The 6,420-nt window shown below is 40.1% G+C and overlaps 1 long non-coding RNA gene across 1 annotated transcript; it reads left to right on the top strand.

Moving 5' to 3' along the window:
* Window positions 1-1,202: 1,202 nt before the first annotated feature.
* On the top strand, window positions 1,203-2,777 carry LOC109971044 (uncharacterized). The gene is made up of 2 exons (XR_002276486.1): window positions 1,203-2,065; window positions 2,385-2,777. It is a non-coding gene; the product is annotated as an uncharacterized LOC109971044 (long non-coding RNA).
* Window positions 2,778-6,420: the final 3,643 nt, after the last annotated feature.

The following is a 6,420-nucleotide window of genomic DNA, read 5'->3' as shown; positions in this document are numbered from 1 at the left end:
GGATGAGAACATGTTATTTCCACACATCATTTTCCTGTTTTTGACCTTTTCATGTTGTTCAACCAAATACTACAAACCAAAAGGGCTCTTCTATTGCTGTAAGAAGGTCACCATCATGTTTGCCCGTGCACGTACTGTATGTGGGACATGCCTGTGTATGCACCCCTGATTCTAATACATACAGTATATACAAGTAGAGGCGCATCTGCTGTCTGTGTGGCACTCACTCTATTTCTCAGTGTATACACATACAACATGAAATACTAGATACGTATACAGGATGATACACAGTGTACAGTAGCTGTACTGCAGTGAGTCAACACAGATGTATGAGATAGATACAACTTTCAGACAGCCTTGAACCTCTTTCTGCTCATCCTGAAATGTATGGTGTACTTTTTTTTTTTTGGTGTCTGTGTATGCACTATACAGTATGTGTGTGTCGCTGTGATAGAACAAAGGATCCATTTGTCCAACAGGCCCTTGGCTGTAATGTCTCCACAAAACATTGTGCACCGCATGTATTTTCATGTATGGTCCTGTGTGCTGCCTAAATGTATGTTTTCTCGCTCACTGATTATCAAGAGAGCTGTGAGGTTCAGATCAGTGTGTTTGTATCCCTGTGGGGCAGAGCGTTTGTGCTGGGCTGGACTGACTGTAGGCCTCCTGCTTTTTGTTAGATCCCACTCATCCTTCTCTCCTCTGGCTATGATCAGCTAGACTTCTACTGCAGCTAATGGTAGTTCTTCTCTTGATGGCTCCTTAAAAGTGTTGTCGTAAAGGCAGCATTTTTAGTTTACAGTAGTCAAAGTGCACAAAGAAAGAGTTGCTATGAACACACCACACAGACTATAGCCAAAGGCCAACTAGCACATACATTCTGCACCTGTGCGACAAAAATAACTCCCCCTGCCAGCAGGTGGCGGTATCTGTATTCACCAGTATAAGCTGTTAACAAAACACCTTTCATTCAAAACAGCATATGGTTATAGCTGCTTTTAACTGAAAATATGTCTGATAAGAAGTTGCAAATAACACTGCCGTTCTCTACCCTTGGACTGTCAGGGTCACTCCGTTTTGCCTGCCCTCTCTCACCTCCACACACCTGCCAGCTATCATTATCATCACCACCTGTTGTCTATCCTGCAATTACCCGCCTCCTATATCTACCCTGCCTTCCAACCGGCTCACTGCTAGTTTGTTGTTGGTTCCCAGGCAGATGACTAGTGCTGTTCCACACTGTTACGGTCTTTATGTACATTCTGTTCAAGTTTGCCTCCTTTATTTTCTTATCTTTCTCCTTGCCTGTTCCAGACGTCAGCTCCCCTTTTGGACTATTAACCTCCACAAGGAATTGTCAACCTCTGATCAATACCCATCGTTACCCCTCGGACTAGCATCTCTCTACCAGGTTGGTGCTCTCCTATCCTGTTTTCTACCTGCTCATCGTGTTCTCCTGCCTGTTCTTCTGCCTCAACCATCTCTACCTTGACCAGCCAGTGAGTGACCCTCCTGCTCCACAGCTCGACCCTGAGACGTCCTTCATCATCTCTGCCTAGGATCAACACCTATACCCCCCTATACCTATTCGGGACTTTTATGTGTTTTGACACATTATCACCATTCTAATCTGTACAGCACTCCGCTTCCTTTGTCACACCACCTTGTGTGGCATGCGTCCATAACATGGACTTTTGCTTGTGGAAGAAGAAAGGAGATTGTGGAAGTGAAAAGCAAGGAGGAACAACACTAAATTGGTGAAATCATGGATCCTACAATGACAAGATGATGGGACTTTTCCGAACCATGTTCTTCTCATGTATTGATTCGCTAAGCTCAACAGCCATTCAGAATGGTCTCACTGACGAGGCCCGACCACAGACAACATGTCAAATAGGCTGAAAAGCTGCTGACAGAGATCGACTAGTGCCAGCGGTGTGGGACACACTAGGAGGACAAGCCCCGACAGATGCTCACTAATGGCCCAACAGTTGACCATTGGCTTGGTGTGTCTCTGCCCTACATAGGCATACACATACATTTTACTGACAACATAGATAAGCAGGTAAAATAGTCCTCAGTTTTTCTTTGCTCTGACCATGGAATAATGAGATAATTAATACACACTATGCTAATATAGTACATTAAATACCATAATGGTCTTGACAGAGAAGCAACACTTTCAGTATTTTATTGTATATTAGGGATTTGATACTAACTGCTGCCGTCAAGTGTCATGAGCCACAGGGGATGTCTGTTGCAGTACCTTTATTTATATATATATGTATATATATGTGTGTAAATGCTCTGTAGAAGTGTGTTATGATTCTGTCCCACCTGTTTCTGGTCTCATGCTTTTATTTTAACATTACTTCCTGTTTCAGACTCTTTACTCCAATCAGCGGTTATTGTTTGCACCTGTTTTCACCCCCTTATAGGCAGCTTCCCAACACCAAGAAGCTGCCAGATCATTCTAACCCATGTTTAGACTTTCCAGCATTTTTTCTTCCTCCTGTGATTCCAGCTCTGACCCCGGCTTACCTTTTGACCACTAATGCTTAACCTTTACCTCCTGATTCTGACCATGTTTTTCTGTATATTTACTATCGGACTCCCCTCTCTGACCTCTTGTACCTCGGCTGTGTAAGTTTTTTGGCTCTGACTGGACTGTATTATCAAACTGAGTGTTACTTGCTGAACCTGAATCCTGCTTTGTGTTATCGTTTGTTACCAGTGCTTCTTATTAAATAAACACTTTTACTCGTCTGTCCTTATAATTGAGTTCACCCCTTGACATTATCGGCAGCTTCACACGCCGATTCCTGACAAAGTGACACTGTAGTTCAATTTCTTTGTGCAGGCACATGTGCTGAAAGTACCCAGTGTTTCCAGCACTTGACTCTGAACCCAGTCATTTTTAATATGATCAAAATACTGACATTTGGTGCTGAAAACTATATGCTACTGTACATGTGCTTGGCTGCACACATATAACTAGGGTACAGACACATACACACCTCCAACCATGCAGCATCAAGGATATGCATGGCGCACACACACCCTTGTTTTTGTCGCTTACTGGGAGTTGCATTCATTTCCAGGAGACTTAACCAGAACTGCTACTTGTCTAATGTTAACACTTATCTGAACCTTAACCATAGCCTACACTTGCTCTAACCTTTCACCCCATTGTTTTTATAAAATTCGACAAGGTACTTTACTGGGACCAGCCTCCAGTCCCCACAAGTGACTTCCTGTTCCTGCAAAGATAGTAACTCATGGATTTCAGGCCTCCCAAGTATAGAAAAACAAGGACACACACAGTACAGAACCTAGGTAATCCCATCGGCTGCGCCTGCCCACCCCCTGTCCTGTTTGTGTTGTATCTAGTTCCTAGTGCCATATGCTATCCGTAGCCACTGGTATCACACTCTGTGGCAGGCCCTAGTAACCTGCTGTTCTCAGGGCTTTTGTCTAAAAGACTACAATGATAAACACTATAAAGTATTAGAGTTCATGATGAACATTTCAGAGCAGAGACTCACATATTTTACTGATCCTCTTTACAACCAGCTTTGCCCACTCACGGAACTGTTTCTTTTGAAATCAGTGTGTCTAATTTTGTGCCTAAACCTAGCCAATTAGTCTTTGTAGCTAAACTTAACCAAGCAGTTTTAGTGCCTACACATAACCAAACCATGATAGTTCTATAACTGTGTATGTATTGCTACCATGATGACAGAGATCTGGTACACTTGCTAGAACAGTTCTATTTTGCATTTAAAGTTAGGGTCAAATGATGATGGTATGTTGTTGTTTAGGTTTGAGGATGTGTGGAAAGTCCTGGCTAGCATTCAGTGTACCCTGCATATTTCTTGAAGCATGATCATTTTATTACCTCTTCACCATTGTGAGACAGGGCCAGTTTCAGTATTTTGGCTTCTAACTCCATACATAATGCCTAGAATGCTTGAACAAAAACTGCAAGATAACATCCACATAAAATTTAGCACACACCCAAGTATGATCTGGATCGAAGGGATATTCCTGATGTGGTGATGTAGAATGTTTACATTTATAGGGCTCACAGAAAACCTGCTACTGTGAGACAACAAATGATGCTACAGCTTTGTAACTAGCATTAAATTGTAGCTGAAACTCTGCTGATTTAAAAGAGGGTCAACATGTTTGACATACAGTTTCTTCAACACTTGCTGTGCTAGATCCTGAAGAAAATCGCTATTAGTTTTTTTTAATAACTTTCAAATTAATAGTGATATCGTGATTCCAAATTGTAAGGTTAGGTTTGCATGGTCAAGGAATCATATTATCAGGGTCACACTATCATAGGAATATTTCTTTTAAGCATGGCATTATAGGGAAGCTGAGCTGTCTTGGCGGAGGTTTGTACTCTCTGAGTGCTGTGTGGTTCCACTTTTAAATGGTCAAAACTGATGCATCAGAGCCAGATATCCTAACTAAACCTAACCCTCTACAATCCCAGTTCTGATTAGAGGCTAATGCAGGCTGTAAAAAAATAGTGTCAAGCCAAAGCAGAGATACAGTAACCTTGGTGACATGACTAAATTCACCAGGGTTATTTTCTTAGACTCTAGAAAGCTTTATCTTCACAGGCTGAGTAGTACTCCAACTTGTAAACTGATCTTCATGTGTAAAATCAATGGAGTGCTCCTATCATATTATACCTACTGTATATACTTCATCGTTTGCACTTCCTGAGGAATCTACAGTTGTGTACATCTGTTCAGATGACCCTACAAATATGTTGTATATATTTTAAAAAGAAGTCTCCACTCTCGTTGTACCTGTACATGTACGGACTGGTTACAAATTAAAGGAAAAATCTGAATAAATGAGTTTAAAGCCAATGGGAGAATCAGTGATTACATTTGGATGGTGGTACTGGCTGATTAAAGACTAATCAAATCACTGCCGTATTGTATTTAATTCACTGCAGAGCAGAATAAACAAGTGTATAATTCAGCAATGAGATCAATTGTTTCCAAACTGAAGTAACTTTAATCCAACAAACTCTGCTATAGTAACCAAATGTTTTTGCCCATCTACATTATACCCCAGATGGATCAAATCATATTAATACAAGTTTCTCACATGAGAAACATGTTTGAAGTGTTTCACTCTCAGTCCAGTGACCTTTTCTTCAGCACATTTCCTGTCGTCTGTGTTCCATATGTTGAATGATATGAACATTGTCATATGAGTATCACTCTGTTGAGGGATTATAATGGATCATGCATTTTCTGTATGAAGAATGGATTTTCTAATGACATGTGGATTTACTGCATTAGGCACTGATGATGACTGTGACTTTATATTGAATTATTCTACAAATTTTTTTAGAATTCAGCACCCAATTATATAAACTGGATTGAACATGTTTTCCCATTATCATTTGACATCGTATTCCTTTGCAGTACTTGCATACCAAACCATTTAGCAAATTCTCATTCAAAACGAATGATTTGTGGGTATTAAATAGCAGTTATTTAAATATTATTGAGACCACACAGATTATTAATAAATGTATATTTTGTTTAATTTAATTTAATTTAAAAAATTACAGTAATTGTAAGTCAAGTTTGCCGGAGCAACAAACCTGAAAGCATGCATTTTTGTCTTTATCAAATAGTTTACAGTGGAGGCAGAGACAGGAAATGAACAGAGTGAGTCAAATGGCATGTACATTAACTAGTGAGCCACCAGGACAGCTCAGCTGGATGTCATGTTGTTCAGCCTTACAGTTATGGAGTGTGGTACAAGCTAAAAGTTGAGTGAATCATAAACCACAGTGTACCTGGTTGGCATCTAAAATATATTTTAAAAAAGATGACTAAAGATTTTACCCAATTTCTCTCATCATTTTCAACTTCCATCTGAGATGGCCTGAAATCATACTGTGTAGAGGGGCTTCAACAGTATTGTGCATTGTAATTTTCTTGCTTGAGTTTGCAGACAGAGAAGAAGAAAGTGTGGCACTAACATGGCTACTCTTTCTGACTCCTCTGGACTCTCAGTGAAAGTTTTTTTTTTTTTAATTATCCTTGGAAAATGTAAAGATTGTTCTGAAATCTACCTGTAACCATTTCATCATCATCATTATCATCATCATCATCAACTTTATTTATATAGCACATTTAACATGGCAGCAGCTGACCAAAGTGCTTAACACAAAACACAATAATAAAACAAAATTGCAATTAAACAATCACCCATCATAAAACAAAAATCCTCAGCAAAACAAAGCCTCATACCAGGTCAAATGCCAAAAGGTACAGATGAGTTTTCAAATACACTTTAAAAACAGACGACAACGAAGGGGCCTGCCTAATATATAGGGGCACTGAATTCCACAACTTTGGAGCCCCCACAGCAAAAGCC

This window comes from Monopterus albus, unplaced genomic scaffold (assembly GCF_001952655.1).
Source record: "Monopterus albus unplaced genomic scaffold, M_albus_1.0 scaffold214.1, whole genome shotgun sequence".
NCBI classification, from domain to species: Eukaryota; Metazoa; Chordata; class Actinopteri; order Synbranchiformes; family Synbranchidae; genus Monopterus; species Monopterus albus.
This window is presented reverse-complemented; position numbering and strand designations above follow the sequence as displayed.